This window comes from Hemicordylus capensis, chromosome 1 (genome assembly GCF_027244095.1).
Source record: "Hemicordylus capensis ecotype Gifberg chromosome 1, rHemCap1.1.pri, whole genome shotgun sequence".
Taxonomy (NCBI): Eukaryota; Metazoa; Chordata; class Lepidosauria; order Squamata; family Cordylidae; genus Hemicordylus; species Hemicordylus capensis.
Genome location: NC_069657.1, coordinates 154185431 through 154205091, shown reverse-complemented (window position 1 = coordinate 154205091; position 19661 = coordinate 154185431). Strand labels below are relative to the sequence as shown.

Sequence of the window (19661 nt, the reverse complement as noted above, 5' to 3'; positions counted from 1 at the left end):
CATCCTTGCAGTAGGAGCAGCAATGCAGCAGCCATCAGCATTTTGGGCTTGTCAATCTTCTGCTGTTTTACCAAAGGAGAGCAGATTTTTATCGGTTAACCACAGGGCGTGTGGGATGTAGAAACCACTGCGGGTTCCAATAATGCAGCATTTCCAAACATTTCCCCCTTTGCACAGCAGCACCCTATTGTTTAACCTTGTGCAATGAAAACGAGCCCCTTCCTCTCTGTTTCTTTTCAGTGAAATACTTCTGACAGAATTGTACTGTTCAGCGGGGGGGGGGGGGCAGTACCACCTCACAGACTCACACATTTATTTGAGGCATTTTTCTCTGCTCTTAACTTCTTCATCTACATCTGAAGAAAATGCTGAGAACACAAAATGTGAAATGTACCATGTGACGCTTCACAGGGCTTGAAGGGAGGAAAAAACATGCTGCTCCAGTGAGACATTCTTAGGAAATTCCAGAGCCCAATTAAGGAACAGCAAAAAGAATATACCAGACCCACTTCAGTGCACTGGTGCCTGGTACACCAAGTACAGGTCTTCAAGATCCTGCACCTGTTATACCTAGAAGGAAGGGACCTTGTGCCAGGTAATTTTTTATCTACCTGCTGAATATTGAAGGCATACAGTTTTACATGCCCAGTTTCATTCTGAAAACGGATTGCTAGGGGTGGTATTAGGAAGTCTGCAGGGCTATGGGGATATTATGATACTGAACACACTTTAGTAGGAAAGCATTAGGAAAGATGAGTGTTTGGGGAAAGCTTGAGTTAACATAGGCCCTGCTGAGTTCTATAGGGCAAAAGTGGGTGGCAGCTGAGGGCAGTGTGGTGAGAGATGTTCAAGATACTCCATGCATCACTGGGGCAGGTTTAGATTCTGCCCCAATTGTATCCCCAAGTGCAATCCTTGACATTGTCCAGTATGTCTCTAAGGCTTCACTTGGGGATTGCATGGACACTATTTGTCTATCTGCTCCATACCACTCATAATCAAAATGCCCATATTTGTCATTTTTTTTCTAAACTAAAATACCCCAAAACACTTTAGCTGTCATTTCCTCAAAGGAAAGGTGCGCCAACCCTGAATCATCTGGGTAGCTCATTTCAGTACTTTCCTGTATTTAATTTGGCAATGAAAGAACAGTGCCCTGGCATGATGGAAGCGGGGGAGGACATGCATGCTCATTGCACGTGCATGTCATATAATGCGAAGAAGGCTGGTTGGATGAAGCATTGACCAAGCCATTAAGCATACGATAAAGGTTGCTTCCACACTAGAGCCCTCTATTGCTAATGAGGTGTTTTCACAATCAGCTGAAAGTACAATTAAAATGAAAGTTCCACACAACTGGCTGCAGAGATCTGATGCAGAAGAAGCTCCTATCACATTTGTGAAACTTGTTCCTGTTGGCACAAGGACCTACTTCTCTTTTTGAATCCCTCACTTGCTGGTCACATGCAGTGAAAGCAACTAGTCCTTGCTTAGCCACTTAGCCTTGCTTAACCCTTTATACCCTATGGGGAAAATGCAAAAAAAAGAAAAATGTTCATATTGTTAAAAATTGCTGGAGTGTCCAATTGCTTTGGGGTTTGGGTGGTAGTTGTCACCCATGTGTGCCTAAACCCAGTTTTGGAGACCTGAACCTTTGAACCGTTTTGAAATTGTCCGAATTGAACCAGGCTCTCTTTGGTTCTCACTCGGACCAGCATTGCCAATTCAATGCCCTGTTTGGTTCAAGTTCGAACCTTCGAACTGAACCGGTTCGAATTTGAACCTGTTTGTACATCCCTACTGGAAAGCAGTGAGACCTCTTGCTGCTTTTGAAATCTGTTTGCAGTTCAGTGCCATAGGGCCTTCAGTGGAGCAATCAGTTAAAAAGAATCATCCAGATCAACAGCACTTTGCCAATGTCTGGAAGGCTGGCACTACATTCAAAAGCAGAAAAATTGCTACCCATTAGGCCTTTAAAAGGATGGGAGCATTTGTAAATTATGTATGAACAAAGAATGATGAGGATGCAACATTAGTTGTGATTCTGTATGGAATTAATGTATGGGATAACATTGGTTTTGTGGTAGTGAGCATGAATTTTCTAAATAGGGTTCACCTTGGTTTGCATTTGGATGAGGTACCTCATGTGAGCACTTCCAGCTGTGAGATATTTCCCTTAGGGCAGTGTTTCTCAACGTGTGGGTCCCCAGATGTTATTGGACTTCAACTCCCATAATCCCCAGCCCGAGTGGCCTTTGGTTGGGAATTATGGGAGTTGAAGTCCAATTACATCTGGGGACCCACACATTGAGAAACACTGCCTTAGGGAATGGGGCCGTAGTTCAGTGTCTGCTTTGCATGCAGAATATCCCAGATTCAATCCCTGGCTTCTCCAGGTAGGGCTGGGAAAGGCTTTTCCCTGAAACCTTGGAGAGCTGCAGCCAGTCAGTGTAGACAATACAGAGATAGATGGACTACTCATCTGGCTCAGTATAAGGCAGCTTCCTATGCTCACAAAAGTAGAAAAGCTCAGAGAGAGAACAAGATGATGGATGCACACCATCTAAAACTGAAAACAGGACCCTTTTGCAGGTGCAAGCCAAGATGACTTTGGTGGTGCAAAGGCCTAGTATAATGTGAGCAGAAGAAACATAGTTTCATAGTCAGGGAATGTCTTGGATTGATAAGGAGTTTTTCTCTATCAGAAATTTCTTCTTGATGTTGTTTGAGCCCCATCTGGAGAGATGTCTGATAAAACTAGAGTCACCCTTATGTCATGTCTGTGAGTCTGCAGAGACAAATTGCAAGAAATGACCTGTTTCAGCCAAACGATTATGTCAATTTTCTCTTCTACTGGAATTTGCTCACCTAATTTCATAGGCCTGGGAACACAGCCATCTATCTAGGTTCATTGACTCAGCTAGATTGATACAAGTGATTTGGAAGAGAAAGGTCATATACACAACAGGCTGCCAGAGTCACATTTTTTTAGGAGTGTACCCTTTACTTTCAGCATCATCAGTTTCACCTGGAGCCTGCATGGAGCAAATGAAATGTGGCAGAAGGCATGAAGAAAACTAAGAGTAAGTAGGCATTTGATAGTGATAAATAGGGACGTGCCCAATCTTATTAGCCACTGAGAGAGAGAAACCACACTGATCTGTGCAAGGTGAAATGATAGATATATGCAAAATTATGACTGGCTTGGAAAAAATGAAGATGAAATTTCTTTTAGGCCTAAGGTCATTGCTGGCCAGTGGACAGTTTGCTAAGCAGTGACCTGGGTGCAAGGCTTAGTGATGGAGTCACTGGTAAATCTTGGGCAGACCTTTCAGAGCTTACCTCAGATTAGCCTGGAAGTGATCTCAGTACTCCCCTTGAAAACTGGGAAGAATGTTTATCATTTACCAAGACAGATGACTTGGAAAATTAGTCTCCACTTCCCAGAAAGCCTCCCCATCAGTCCCCCATTCTTTATTGACCAATCTCAGTGGTGGCTGAAAATTAGTTTCCCCTTCCCATCAGTCCCCCCAGCTTTACTTACCTGTCTCAGCAGCAGTTGGTCAGCAAGTGAAGCAGCAGCAGTGACATCACATGGGGAGAAGGGTGGCTTTATTTAATCCCTCATCAAAGTAACATACTATGGGGAAAGGGGCAATAGTGCTGCTGAGTGTTGCTTAGGTGCTTTCCCCTCCCCTTTCCCCTTGTTGCTCTGACGTGCTGCAGAGAAGTCTGTCAAGATAAGATGCAGTAGCCCTTGGGGAAACGACATCCCTTAAGAACTGATGCACTTCTGCATCAGAAGAAGTGATAATATTTGGATGCACTGCAATATTTGGATGCACTCCAAATGCCAAGGGCCATTGGTGCCCTTGGAATACAACTAGAAATGTGAGGTAAAAGGAAATGAGAAACCAAGGAGGGATTAGGGACTAGTCCACAAAGCAAATGAGTTGCTTTCGAAGCTCAGGAAGTGTGGGCCAAGAAGATGAAAAGGCACATGTTTCCATTTTTAATTTGAACTAACCAGGCAGGTTGTTTTACTTCTAAGATACAGGAGATCCATTGGTTCTCCATCTGATTCATGGATTCTCCATTCACAGATTTGTGTATCCATGGTCAAGTCAAAGAGACCCAGTATTTTTCAAATTTGTGATTAGAAAATAGAGCTATTTTTGCCTATCCATGGTTCCTGAGTGGCCGGAAATGACGTCTTCTTGCTGCCATTTTGTAGTGTGAAGCCATTTTGTGGTTCTTTTCTGCAATATATATGAACATTGGAGGATTTGGTAGTTGGGGGGCAATGCTGGAGAGCTGGGGAGCAAGGTATTGCATTATTTCTGCTCCCCCCCTTTTCTTGTGATTTTCAGCACACTTCAGTGTGCTTAGGAACCTCCCCCTCCCCACCGCATCCCCATAGGGTTAAGGCCACTTTATTCATGGTTTCATTATCTGCAGAAATAGCTGGGTATAGAACCCCCATGAATAATGAGGCCCTCCTCTACTGTCATATTGTGCCTCTCAGCTCACTGAAAGTTGATGCAGGATTTCCTTTGAGCAACATGGGAGCTCACAGACATTTTTAAGAATTGAGAATTCTTCTTCCTACTAGTCATGGCAGGGATATGAAATGGTGAGGTGGGCTCCATAAACAACTCAATAAACAGACTCCAGTGGAGAAAGGATAAGATTAAACACATGGGATGGGTTCCAGGGCTGGCTTTCAGCCAGTGTGCTGGCAGTAGGGTGGGGTGATAGGGGCACTACCCTGGGTGCAACAGGTATGCAAAATAGGCATTGAAGCCCATGTAACATTGGCAGTGATTGAAATAACTATTTTTTTGCCAATAGAGAACAATTAACCAGAGTTTCATAATGATCGATGAAAAGGCAGATATTAGTTTGCCACAGCTTTTGAAAAGACTGCTAGTCCTATGAACCTCTATGGGAAGAAACTGTTAGAAGAGAAATGTCTTCTGCATTATCTTTTTAAACACTGAGAAGCTTCTGTTCCTGAATTATTGCCAATTGGTAACTAATTTGTATGGGGGGAGTGTACATACTTTGAAATGTGGGCACTGTAAGGCAAACTGTATCTGACTTCAAAATAATTGCAGGGGTTGGAAGTATGGCTCTCATCTGAAGGAAGCTCTTTCAACCTCTCATGATTCTTTTGTGAGTCCAAAGGCATAAAACTTGTGACACTTCAGCACACAAGTGAAAATGCATAGGGACCTTCTGTGAGATCACAAACTCTTCTTTTACACACGTGTACACTTGGCTTAAGGGCAATTCAGATGATGAAGCAAACACATGTAGGTCAAGGGCAGAAACCACTTGCATGATGCCACACCCCACCTACATGCATGCATTGTACATGCATAAAATGTACAAAAATGGTTATTGCTGCTGCCTTATTTTATTGTGATACTAATTATATTGATGACTGGGAATTCCTAGAATTGCCATGTTTAGCGCCACACATGCCCCAACCGACACACACACACACACACACACACACACACTACCCTTCTTCCCATCTCTTATTTTCCTTTAATCTTCTTCTTCTTCTATCTTGTTCCTTATCTTCCTACTTATCTGTTCAAACACAGAAGACTGGATTTTCAATAATTCCACAGAGCTCAAAATTGTAACAAAAGGAAAGTAATTTAATTATCTGAAGCCTCTTTTCTTCCTCATGGCTTTGTACCATAGATAGATAGATAGATAGATAGATAGATAGATAGATAGATAGATAGATAGATAGACTGACTTTTACTTTTTAAATTTTAGGTCTAATTCTAATTAATAATAATTTATATTATTATTTACTTTCAGACAATTTAAAAAATACTGAGCGGGAGGACCACAGAGGCATCGTGAAAGTTGCTTTTTAGGAGAAGGACCAAGTAGTCATAGATGGAATCACAACATTGGGAGAAGATGCTAATGAAAACGTGTCTGCTGATGACACTTCCAAATGGACCTGGCAGCACCACTGAATACTGGGTATAGCTGCCAACATTTTTAGCATTCAACTCTTGATGGGTTGCACACGGTTAATGAAAAACGCACAGACCTGCTAGAATCAGCAGACTTCTCCTCCCTTAAAATTTCCAGGGCATTAATGAGTGATGAGGTTGGATGCAAAAGAATAATTAAGCACTGCAGTAAATTAGATTGATTAAGACTAGGATCATTTCTGACATTTCTAATCCAAAGTGAAGGACAATCCAAAGCACAGGAATGTGCATTTGTAACTTTTCTGAAAGGGCATCTGAGGATTAAAGATATAAGATAAATGGGAGCCATTAATATGAATTGCTCACTTTGTATATTATGTTAGTTTCTTTGTAGATTGTGTTACCCATATACCTGTCTCATACAAAGAAGTGGCAGAGGCAGGTCTGTAAAGAAGTGGGGGGTGGGTGGGAATGTGGCTTCACTGCATTTCTGAGTGAGCTCTGCAATAAACTTTTGAGTGCCTTTGTTTATTTGCTTTAAGTTACTAGCTACTGTAAAGAACAGTTTTTCTAGGGCTATAATAGGCTGGCATGTGATTCACCAAGGTGAGCATCGTCTCAGAGGCCCCTTTCCCCTGGACTTCTGGGTGGAAGTCCAGTCCCCCACAGCCCATGGGGACCCCAGATCCTCTGAATTCTGTCCAGTGGGTGTGGGTGGCCATGCTGCCACCTGCCGCTGGCATGTGCTGCACCAGAGGCCCAGCTTTACTGTGGGGATTCGTTCCAATTGCTGCTGCATTTCTCTCATCCACAGGGGTGTGCAATTCGGTATTTTGGGTGTTTCGGTTCGGACCTGAACTGAAACACCCCTGTTCTGTTCTGTGCCCGAATTTTGCTCACCTGAATCACCCCCGATTCGGTTCAGATTCGGATTTACCCGAATCTGAATCTGAATCAATTCGGGTAAGAAAAACTGGTCCTGGGGCCAAAAGAGTGGGGTGGGGTGGTATGCCCAATGGGTGGAGGCTACCACCCAAATTTCAGGGGGATTGGTCAAAGGGCTGGTTTTTGGTGATTTTTTGAAGTTTTAGTGTCTTTGGGGCAGATCGGGGGCAGAAAGTGGGATCTGGGCCAGAAGAGTGGGGTGGGGTGGTAGGGCCTAATGGGTGGAGGCTACCACCCCAATTGCAGAGTGATTGGGCAGAGGGCTGATTTTTGGTGAATTTCTGAAGTTTACGCATTTTTAAGGTTCCCCCATTAGGTAGAATGGGGGGTGTATCGCTTCACGTCGGGGGGAAAGGGGTGGCCTAGAGTGGTGTGGGGTTGGTGGTAGTGCCGGGTAGGGGCAAGGAAGCTACCTGAATTTTTTCAAAGGATATGGGCAGAGGGCTGATTTTTGGTTAATTGTTGAAGTTCATGTCTTTAAGGTTTAGATTCTATGATAGCAAATTAGAGTGGATTCATGGTGTGTCATTGAAAATCTCATTTGCTATCATAGAATCCACACTCAGAATACCTCTGAAACAACAGAACCCTGTACGCCATGGGTTAGAAACCCATGGGGGTGGTTGGCACCCTATGTGCACTACACCACCACTTGCTCTGGGCCACCCCAGCACCCCCCAAGTGCACTTATGGGGCAGCTGAAAGCTTATGAGGAAAAACCTTAAAGACGCGTAAACTTCAACATTAACCAAAAACCAGCCCTCTGCCCAAATCCTTTGAAAAAATTCAGGTAGCTTCCTTGCCCCTACCCAGCACTACCACCAACCCCACACCGCTCTAGGCCACCCCTTTCCCCCCGACGTGAAGCGATACACCCTCCATTATACTTAATGGGGGAAAACCTTAAAGACACATAAACTTCAGAAATTCACCAAAAATCAGCCCTCTACCCAATCACTCTGCAATTGGGGTGGTAGCCTCCACCCATTAGGCACTACCACCCCACCCCACTCTTTGTGCCCAGATCCCACGTTATGCCCCCTATCTGCCCCAAAGACACTAAAACTTCAGAAATCCACCAAAAAATCAGCCCTTTGCCCAATCCCTCTGCAATTGGGGTGGTAACCTCCACCCATTAGGCACTACCACCCCACCCCACTCTTTTGGCCCCAGGACCTTTTCAATTAAAGTAAAACGAAAACAATTTCTGCATTGAAATCAATGGAGGCAAAAAGGCGGGAAATTCAAAGAGACGTCAAACTGAAAACGGAGGGGGAAGAAGAAGACAAGGCTGGCAGTTTTCTAGGGCACAAAAAGGAGACCCAAAACACCCAAAAAATTCAGACCCGAAACAGGGGTGATTCGTTTTGGGTCCGAAAATTATCGGGTCTCATCATGGGTGATTCGGTTCGGCTCCGAATCACCCGAAATTGGTCGTTTCGGGCACAAATCATTGTGTGCCTGAAACATTTTGCACATCCCTACTCCTCCACCTTTTCTGGGGCTGGTTTCTTCTAGCCCTCAAAAGTGGGGACGAAATGCCCCTTTGGCAGGCACAGATGGCGGGGTAAGAAATAAGCAGTGGGGGAAGCAGGTGGGCAGGAATGCTGCAGCTTTGGCTGGTGGAGGGGGCCAGGGGAAAGAAATGTGGTGGCGGCAGGAAGACTGCCCACTAACTGCTAGGGGATGGGGATGGGAGGAAATTCACTGCTTCCCACCATCCCAGCATTTCTATCCCCTCACTTGATGAAGTGGTGCATTTCTCTCCACTCACTGGGGCTGCTTCTCACCACCACCGTCACATTTCTTTCTCCCACTCCACTGCAGCACTTACCAAGAGTTTCTTCACTTTTTTTCTCCTCCCACCCCCCCCCCCGCCCCAACCTTTGCTGGGATGGGCAAGCTTCACAGAGTGAGTGGAGGCAAGGGACAGGAGGATGAGGGGAGAGTGACTGTCCATGCAAAATGTGGTATCTGTGGGTCAGTGGGAAGTACCATATACAGAATTTCTTCTAAAAATACAAGAAGAAGAAGAAGAAGAAGAAGAAGAAGAAGAAGAAGAAGAAGAAGAAGAAGAAGAAGAAGAAGAAGAAGAAGAAGAAGTTGTTGTTGTTGAAGTTGTTCTAACTTTTCCTTGAGCATATTCTGGTGTAAAAAGGAGTGCATTCAGCTAATTTTAAGTGACACAACTGTCCATGCAAAATATAATATTTGCAAGTCAACTGGCAGTACTTTATTCAGAATTTATTCTGTAAGTGAGAAAAAGAGAGAAGGTTTTGGCCTTCCCAAAAGCATATTATTGTGTTAAAAGTAGTGCATCCCTTTAATTTAATTTGCAGGTCTATGTGTCTGCAATATATGGAGAGGATACTTATATTGCTGAGGGGGCCCCATTAGCCCATTGGTCCGGGCTTCAAAATTACCTAGCTGTACCTCTCCACCAGTCATTCTTAGCCTTCTATTTCCTTGTTAATCCCCCTGTTCTTGCAGTCTCAAGCAGGCAGCAGGAAGAGGAGGTTTATGGAGGACTACCATACATGGCTGGTGAACCTCACAACCCACAAGTTGCTTAGGCCTTGGTTAGGCAAGTATTCCTGTCTCCAAGATCCTCTCTCCAAGAATGGCCCTATCAGCATGGTGTGTCCAGAATACCGGTAACTGTGGGTTCTCAGTTTGAATATGAGAACAAGGTTCAAATCCAAGTCTGTGATTAGCCACAGAGAATATCATTGGGTCACTTTGGAAAGTCACAGTCTTTCCACTTAGCCTTCTTGACATGTTACTGGAACAATAAATTAAATCTTTTAATTTTTTAATCTTTTAATCACTGCTTTTAATCACTGTAATTGTTTAATTGTTGTTTTAAAATGTTTTTAAATTGTTAATTGTTGTTATATTGCTTTTAATTTGTTTTAGCTCTTATTGTATTAGTGATTTGTTTTAATTTGTAAACCACCCTGAGCCATTTTGGAAGGGCGGTATATAAATCCAATAAATAAATAAATAAATAAATAATATTTATTTCCATTGAGGTGTACACCATTCCTTGCTATTTAGTTAACTTGCAGTAGCTTAAGCCTTATTCATATCAAATCAAGAAGACCCATTACTGTTACTGAATTAATAGCTGCTGATATTCTCATCTTGTCTAGTCTGTCTCTCTCTTAAAAAAAAGAAAAAGCAACATCTACATGTGGCAATAGTGAATCTCACAGCTCAGTGTGACATTATATAAAACACATATCCATTTTTTTGTTTTTGATATTAGACACCCACTTGGATAGGCAAGGGTAAAAAATGTTGTCAATAAATTAAATACTATTCTACATTTTTTTTGCTTCTATCTAAACTAGTACTTTTATATTTTACTAGCTTGGCTCATGCAGAGTATCTAAACGAGTACTTGATTGCTCCCTTCACACCCACCCCCACAGCCCCCTCACCCCAGAGACCTCCTCACTCGAGCCTCACTCCTCTTCCTGCTCCTCCTTCTGGTGGGTGCGCAGGCTGGGAGGTGCTCCTTGGCTCCGGAGGCAGCCCTGGTGGGAGAGCACACCAAGGGCTGTCTGTGCAGGCCAGATGGAAGCTCCAGCTCAGCCATCCTCACAAGGAGAGTTGGCGACGTGACGGAGGTCAGCGGTTGGAGCCAGCCTCGACCACTGCTGTGATGCCACTGTTCCCCTTGGAGCACTTCAAGGTGGGCTGGAGCGGGAGCCAGGAGGAGAGGGGGCTGCGGTGCAGAGCGTCGCCACGGCAAAGGGATCTCGCTGCCAGGGCCTTGGTAGTCCCACGCCCGCATGCCCCAATTGGATGTCATTCCCTGCTGGCTGCTGATTGGTTTGACACTGCGAAGGTAGGGCTTGCCATGTACCACCTAAGCATTTTATAAATAGAGATTGTATTTAACATGTATACTGTCCTCTTTTTTTTTTTTTTTAAGAAGAGTGGAGTATAATCACATTTAATTAATAAATCCTTTAATTGTACAGGCATATGATTTTACAGTCCCATCAACATTCCCATCTTTCCCAGGCTTCAGCCATTGTGGGCAGGGATGGTGGCACTTGCAGTCCAACAACATCTGGGGACCCAATGTTGAGAACCCCTGCTATAGATGACATTTAGGTGCCGTGGTGCAAAGAGTGACTTGTTGCCTTTCCTCTAAATCAGGGCTGTTCAACTTTGGCCCTCTTGCAGATGTTGGCCTACAACTCCCATAATCCCTGGCTATTGGCCACTGTGACTGGGGATTATAGGAGCTGTAGTCCAAAAATATCTGGAAGGCCAAAGCTGAACAGCCCTGCTCTAAAGCCTGGCAAGCATGGAGGTGTGGAGAAACAGAGGAAGGGAGAAGCATCAGACCAAAGGCTCTTGTTGGAGATGTTCTTGCAACATCTTGAAGTATGAGCATTTTCCACATGTGGCTTAGAACCTTTTCAAATCTTCACCAGCCTTGCTTTATTTTCATTTTCCCCACCTGCAGTTCATATATGATTGAAAACAAAAACCAACCTCCTTCGAAAAATGAGTTTTTAGATAATGTTTAAAAGATTGAGGATATAAAGCCTTAGGAGTATGAGCTGATGCATCCATGCTCTCATGGGCTATGAATATGAACAGTCTTTCAATAAGAACCACCAAGGTTGTGGCCTTTTCCTTTTTATTTGGCTGATAACTTGGTGGATGGTGCACCTAGCAATAAATACTGCATTTTCTAATTAAATTTTTAAATGTACAAGGACTACACAGAAAAGAATCTAAATTAAATATCAAGTCATCTGCATGCATTTCAATTCAATGGGCATCATTAGAGGACAGCAGCCTCCATAACGAGCTGTTTTCATTAACTGTGCCCCAGTGATTACAGCAGGCTTGTACTTCAAGAGGCAAGGAACAAGTTAGCCAAGTGAAACCAACAATGTAATTGTATGTCTTTATCCAGCACACCTTTGCTATATATCATTGAGTCACTAGTCTTTGCCTAGTCAAAAACAACTGACTTGCATCTTAAAAGGATGCAGATCCATGGCAGCAAAAGCTTGTTCTTGCATGTTTCTCTGCTGCAGGCAAGATAGTCCATATTCACCAACACAGTGCACATGATTTAATTCAGCAACTGTCTGGAGAATTAGGGTTCATTCAGTGCATGTCATGTTTAGATAAAGAAAAGAGGTGTGCCTGACTCAGGGCTGCACAGCTTCAGCCCTCCTGTTGTTGGATAACAATTCTCATCAGCCTTGACTATTGGCCACTGTGGGATGGGAGTTGTAGTCCAAGAACTGCAACTGGAGGTCCAAAGCTGAGCAGGTTTGCTCTAACTGAATTCCAAGTTAACCTTCTGTAGCATCACTTCTCTACAGATTAGAGGACATTCTGATGGGCTGAATTCAGAATGCAGGGTACCATCCTGCTTTAAAGTGAGAATCCATCCTAAGAACACTACCTGTCTCAAATGGGCAACTAAGACAGGATGTGAATATCCCTCTTAATCAGATTGTCTCCATAATACATAAAACTAGACAGGTCCAGCTTAATATGTGCCAAGTTCCAGTTTCACTGAACAGACCTGGTGCATTGCAAAGATATTTGGCATTTTGTCCTCTATGGGGGAGTAGACATTAATCATAGTTAGCCCACGAAGCCATTTTTCAACTCCTTGGCGATTCATTTCTATAACTGCCAATTAATGGCTGTCACTGTAGTTTATGTTGGTGGTGGATGAGGATTGAGGTGTTGGCAGGCTGGAGATTTTCCTCAAGTCCTCTAGTTATTAATGGTGATATCCAGAGCAGAACCAATGGCTCAGCCTTGGAATAGATTCTTTTTTTGTAGATGATCTCATTCTTGTAGGACTTGTAGGTGTAGATTTTTTGAAGCATTTCTTGAAGTGTAGACAAGATATTTGTTCCATTAAAGTCATGAAGATGTAGAAAAGTAAAGCCATACTCAGCCTCATGAGTTTAGCTAGCATTTCAAAGTTTTATTAAGTAGGACTAGCCAACTTTTGTGTTCTCAAGGGACACTCTGTTCTTCAGACAGAAGCCCAGTGACTGGAAGTGTCATTTGCTACACAGATAGACCAACTTACAAGAGGTTATGCTCCATAATGAAGCTGGCACCATTCTAGCATGAAGGCTATGGGTCTCATGTACTTGAGCACAGTCTTACATATTGAAACTGACTTGGAGAACAGGATATGTAAAGGGCTGTCACCTCCCCAATGATCTTGCTCATCTGCTTAGACCATCGGGCCCCTTCTCTGCATCTCACTGCCACTAGAGGTGCAGTTGGTTGGGATGTGGGAGGCTACAGTTTATATTGTGGCCCCCAAGCTGCAGAACTCCCCGCCCTGGTAGATCATTTAGATCCTTGATTCATGAAGTTTAGCTGTCTATTGAAAACCTTCTCATTTCTGCAGACTTCATTCTCTTCTTGTTGGTTTATGACTTTTTACCCCTCTGCTAATATTGTTATATACATTTGTCTTTTGATTTTGTTGTTTTGTTTTTTAGATTCAGTGATGGGAGCCAGTTTGGGCACTTTGGAAACATTGTGGAGAAGTGGAATGAAAATATTTCCAAAAACCAAACATTAGCCGACATTTTCCACAGCGTTACAAGTGTGGAGCAAGAAGTCTGCCCCCACAAAGAGCTGAGATACTAACACCACTGAGGGCTGCACACAGGGAAGGTACTGGCAAGTGATTTTTGCTATTCTTCCTCCTTGCCAAAGCCCTGTTGGCTGCCAGGAATATGTCCCTAAGTGTGAGGTATAGAGCTTTCCCTGATATTTGAAGAAGGTATGAAGAACACTTGGGTGGCAGGGGGTGGGGGTGGGGAACAGTTTTATTTAGACTCTCACAGGCAGGCTGAAAAGGCCTAGTTTCTGTCTCACGGGCTCTCCCACAAAACCTGGCTTAGATTACCCACGTACACTACCCAGTTAGAACTACAACAAAACCACAAACTGGACTTCTAAACATTGCACTGAAGGTTACAATGCTCTCAGGAACATATTCCTGGCAGCAAGCAGAGCTTTTGTAGGGAGGGATAGAAGCAAGAATCACTTCCCCATTCCCTTCCCTGTGTGCTGCATTGTGGGGCAGTGTTTTTGCTCCACCTTGTAAAGCTGTGGAGAATATGGGCCCAGAAGTATATAGTCACTCCTCGCCAACTGCAGTTTTCCCAGTGACGGTTTTGACTATCCACAACTGGGAAATTGTGAACAGTCTTGCCAATCACAACCTGAGGATCTGCAGTTTGATGAGATTTTTTGGCAATTGTGGGGGGGGGGGTTTCCCCCAATTTTGGGGGTCAGGGTGATTTGGGGGGAAGGTTCCCCTTAACTCCTCTTACTGACTTGGGGGGGAATTGGAGGGATTTTAAAAACTATTTTCTACTATTTTTAGCCTACTTTTCAGTAGGTTTATGAGATCACCCGGCATTCTGTGTGTGTGTCCATGTGTCTTTGTGTCCCCTCCTCCATCAACTTTGCAATGCCTGGACCAATACGAACTAAATTGGGTACAGTTGTAGGGACACATAGGGACACCTCAACGGCATAGTTTGTGATGATGTAATCCACCCCGATCCAAGATTGTGGACGTGTAAACTTTTGAGGCGCAAGTGGGCTAACTTGTGAACCACCGAACTGATTTGCTACAGATGTAGGGACACATAAGGATGCCTTAATGGCATGGTGTGTGATGATGGCATCCACTCCAATTCAAGATGGCGTCCACATGAACATCTGAGGCAGAAGCGGGATAATTTGTGGACTAACTGATTTAAACCAAATCAGGTACCGTTGCAGTGAGTGACACATAGGGACACCTCAACGGTGTCAACCTCAACAATGTCATCCACCCCAATCCAAGATGGCGGACGCATAAACTTTGGAGGCTTAAGTGGGCTAACTTGTGAACCGCCGAACTGATTTGCTACAGATGTAGGGACACATAGGGATGCCCAAAGGGTATGGTGTGTGATGATATCATCCACTCCAATTCAAGATGGTGGCTACATGAACATCTGAGGCACAAGCAAGCTAATTTGTAGAGTGTCTAACCAATTTAAACTAAATTTGTTACAGTTGCAGTGAGTGAAACATAGGGATGCCTCTATGGTGTGGTTTGTGATGATGTCATCCAAGATGGTGGATGCATAAACTTTTGAAGTGCAAGTGCACTACCTTGTGGATGGCCTGACCGATTGGAACCAAATTTATTACAGATGCAGGGACAAATAGGGATGGCCAAAGGGTGTGGTGTATGATGATGTCATCCACTCCTATTCAAGATTGCAGTCATGTGAACATCTGAGGCGCAAGCGGGCTAATTTGTAGACTATCTAACCAATTTAAACCAAATTAGGTACAGTTACAGTGAGTGACACATAGGGACACCTCAACAGCATAGTGTGTGATGATGTCATCCACCCTGATCCAAGATGGCAGATACATAAACTTTTAAGGCACAAGTGCACTAACTTGATGGCTGTCTAACCAATTTGAATCAAATTTGGAACAGCTGTAGTGAATGACACACAGGGACACCTCAACAGTAAAGTTAGTAGTGATGACATCCACCCCGATCAAAGATGGCGGACACATGAATATTTGAGGCGCAAGAGATCTAACTTGTGGACCTCGATTTGACCAAATTTAGTCCAGATGTAGAGACAGTGAAAAGAAAGTAGGCTGATTAGTTCTTTCTAGAACAACTTGTTTACTGTATTTTGCAGTTCTTTTGCAACTGCAATTCCCATAACCCCCTGTTTGCCATTCAGTGGCTCGCCAACCATGAATTCACCAACTGCAAGGTTTTCCCAGAATGGAACCCTCACAGTTGGCGAGGGATGACTGTATTTTTATATTTACATACACATTGCATACAAAATCCATAAGAGAGATGAAACAAGAAAATATGGAGGAGCATCTCTGTTTCTTACAAGATGAAAAGATTTATGTATGAAACCTCAGTCACAGCTTTTGTTAAACATGGAGTAAATGTATTGTTAGTGGAAAATACGATGGGGACACCAAGGGCCAGATAATTTTGCCTCGGGTGGCAGATCCATTCTTATTCCATGTTTTAGACTATTTGGATGGGAAGCATGGAAAACAAGGGGGGAAAGGTAAATTCTTTTAAAAAGCCTATTTAAAATTAAAATTTTAAAATTTTAAGCCTATTGGTAACAAGTCAGTAATTTCAGGTGTATGTTTATGGACCAATAAATATTGTACAGAACAAAAGAACAGTGCAAAGACTATTCTTTTATGTACAATAAACATTCTAATCCCATTTAAATGTTGGCCTCTTCACACTGCTAATTTTCTGAAAATCACTGATTGAGGCAGACTCACATAATAGCAATCATGTACAGATTGCACTCACATTTATCTGAACAGCTAATTATCAAGATGTACTCCAGTGTATTGTGAGAAATAGGTCTGGATGTGATTGGTTCATTGATGCCTCTATTTGGCACATACCTCAGAATTAGAATTATTTTCTCTGCCCTTTAAACTTTCAGAGCAACTGAATCAAAAAGGCAGAATGATTCAAAATAACATACAATCATTTCTGTACTTCTGGGCTTGTTCTGTGCAAAAACACCCATTAAAAGGAAATAAAAATAGGATTCTTCCTCTACTGATTTGCTTTTTTAATCATGTTTGCTGTTGATGAAAAACAAACATAAATTAACAGGCACTCTTCTTGTGCCATATGCACTGGGACAAATTCCTTTTGCCAAGAATAAAGGGGAGTGCAACGCAATGCAACACAGAAAAGCACCGTTTGCCCTTTGCCCACTAGGTGTCCTAGTGATTCAGACTAGATCTATATCACTGGAATTAATAAGAGTCCTTGCAAGGGAGCCTTGGTGCCTGGTAATTTAAGGTACTTGGAGGTGTCCCCTCTTATTGCTTTCTTTTCTGTTCAGGGCTACCCAGTTTTCCCTTTTGGTCCTTCTGATTAGTACTGTGGGTTTGAGCAGGAAGGAAGATGAATGTCTCTAAGCAGCAGGGATGTGAAGAATGTTCCAACAGTGAAACATTCCAACTTGATACGGGCCGTTTTGAGTTTTGAGCTCAAAATAGAACACCCTTTAATTAAAGGGCCTGTTTCGAGCTCAAAGCAAAACAACCCCCCATTTCAATTGAAAGGTTTTGATGTTCCAAACACCATTTTGGAAGGCTGTTTTGCCCTTGCTGCTTGGATTGCTGGCACTGGCTTCCAATTGCCTTGCAATCTCCTTGGTTCTTGGTTGGTTTTGTATTATCCAAATCAGGGGTGTAACTTTAATAGGGCAAGGGGAGACAGTTGTCTGGGGGCCCACTGCCTTGGGGGGCCTCCCAGAGGCAAGTCATATGACTGACTCCCCCAGCTGTGCACCCGCCCGGGCTTCCTTCAGTTGTATTCATCCTCCGAAATTGATGTGATTGTTAAGACCTGGAGCTACCAGAACAGCATGTCTTTCTCTAGTACCATTAAATGACCGACATCGTCCACAATTTACAAAACCTTTAAAAAAATAATTTAGGATGGCGTTCTCTTGTGGCACATAGGTGTTATACACACACACACACACACACACACACACACACACACACACACAGCTTTTTGTTACCACTATTCAGCCTCATTTAAGATTTCTTTACTCCATGAGCTCAGCTTCAGTGGGGGGGGGGGTTAAAATCTTGTCTCTGGGCCCACTACAACCTTGCTATGCCCCTGATCCAAATCTAGTGTTGTCATGGGCAATTTTGCCCCCATTGACTGGGGAGAGGGAGGAGGGAGGAGAAACATGTTTGGAGGGAATTTTAAAAGGTATTGAAAGAGACTGGGATGCAGAGAGATCCCTTATGCCTTTCTTGAAGACAATACATCAGGAGAGGAAGAAGAAACCAAGGAAGGTTTCGTTTTGTGGTGTTCTTTTCTCAACACTGTGAGGTCATTCACACAATCAAAAACTGTGTTCTACCCAGGTTTGGGAACTGTGTGTACTCCCAATTTTTGATTGTGTGGAAGCAAGGTTAGAGGAAAACCTGGGTAGAAGTGATTGTGTGGAAGCAAGATTAGAGGAAAACCTGGGTAGCTTTTTCTCCTACCCTGCTTCCACACAATCACTTCCTAGTGCCTGTGGGGGGGGGAGTGTTTCTGCTGTAGCTGCTGCTGCTGGGAGCCAGTTCAAAGGGAATTGGGCAAGAGATGCGCTCAGCAGAGGTGCTGAGGGAGCAGCCCAAGAATCAAGTCCCTGCCCCGCTCAGAATCCAGGGAAAGGCGGGGTAGGGAGCAGCAGTAGTCTTGCCAATGCTCTCCTCCTTCCCAAGCAGACGGTGGCTGCTCTGGGTGGGTCCGACAACGTCTCCAACAGGCAGGGAGCGGGTGGGATGGCCAGCTGACCTTCCTGCAGGCAGGGGAGCCCTTTCTCTAAGCACAACGGGCCCGCCGCACATCTCACCTCCAGAGACTCCCAGAGGTTCAGCCTGCTGTCACACTCGCTTCCAGGATGGGCCATGGCGGTGGCAACAGAACTGGCCACTGCTAACCAGGGCCATTCTGCGGCACCCCACTGGAGGATGGGGCTCTCCTTCCTGGGTGTGCTCCTGCCCTCACACCTTGCAGCTGCGCAAGAGGGAGCCCTTCACACCCTGCGAGGGGATGTTGAAATGCGCTCCATGTGGGGAGTGTGTGGGGCCCTCGAACATGCGGGGCCGTAGCATATGGCCAGTGGATGGGGTGGGTGGATGGATGTTCAGCATCAGCATCACCCACCCGCCGCGGAGCCAAACTGCTAATCTTTGAAAGTATTCTAGCCACCATGTGTGCAGGGGGGGCAGGGCGGCTGGAGCTGGCTCCCGTGGTGACGGGAGGGGGGGTGGAACAGGAGTGACTGCTAGACTGACAGACTGTCCACGCAATGGTCACGGAGGCGGAGGGTCAGCCCAGCAGCCGCTCCCGCTCTGCCTGCCACTGCCTCGGCGGGGGTGGGGGAGGTGCGCACATGGTGACTGAGATACTTGCAAAGTGTTTCAGCCTCATGGTGGCAATGGCAGCGGTAGCGGGGGGCTTGCAGTGGCCGCAGGGGGCTCAGTGGTGGGCAGAGCAGCTCCTACACCCACTCGCCTGGTAACGTGAGTGGCCTCTGTGCACGCGCAGAGGACCAAAATGGGTTGCAGATTGACTTCCCTGTTATTTGGGAGGCTGCAAGGGAGTGGCAGTGGCAGATTGATGGGGAGGCAGAGTCGCCACTTGGCTATGGCGGCAGTGGGGGGGGCAAGGGGGGTTCTTACAGTCTACACACACTATACAGTGGGATGGGGGTGGCATGGAGGCCACAGCTGCGGGGAGGGGGCAGGTCAGATTCCCCTTCTCAAACCATGCTGTTGTACAGTGGGATGGGGCAATGGGGGCTGCCACAGCAAGAGTGAAGGGGGTGGTGGCACATGTGGCAAGGAGGGCAGGTGCACACTCCCCATTGCCTGCTTGTCTACCCATCCACTGTGATCAGGGGGGCAACTTGACAGGAGTGGTAGGAGACACATCTCATTGCCCTTGCCACCAGCTTAGTGCCTGGGCTAGTTGTGGGACATCTGGCAGCTGCTTTTACCGGCATCTGGCAACTGCTCAAGGGGGCATCTGCTGTGTCCCTCCTGGATCTGGGGTGTGTTATGTGTTGGGGTTTGTGTGTGTTCATGTTGGCTTTTGGTCTGCTAGCTGCGGCAGCAGCAGCTGCAGCGATTCTCTTC

The 19661-nt window shown here is 44.9% G+C and overlaps 1 long non-coding RNA gene across 1 annotated transcript in view; it reads right to left on the bottom strand.

Moving 5' to 3' along the window:
- Positions 1-9908: 9908 nt before the first annotated feature.
- LOC128344537 (uncharacterized) overlaps positions 9909-19661 on the bottom strand; it is a 53786-nt gene continuing 44033 nt past the window's right edge. The window contains exon 2 of the long non-coding RNA XR_008315906.1: positions 9909-10782. This is a non-coding gene — a long non-coding RNA (uncharacterized LOC128344537). The remainder of the gene's footprint in view (positions 10783-19661) is intronic.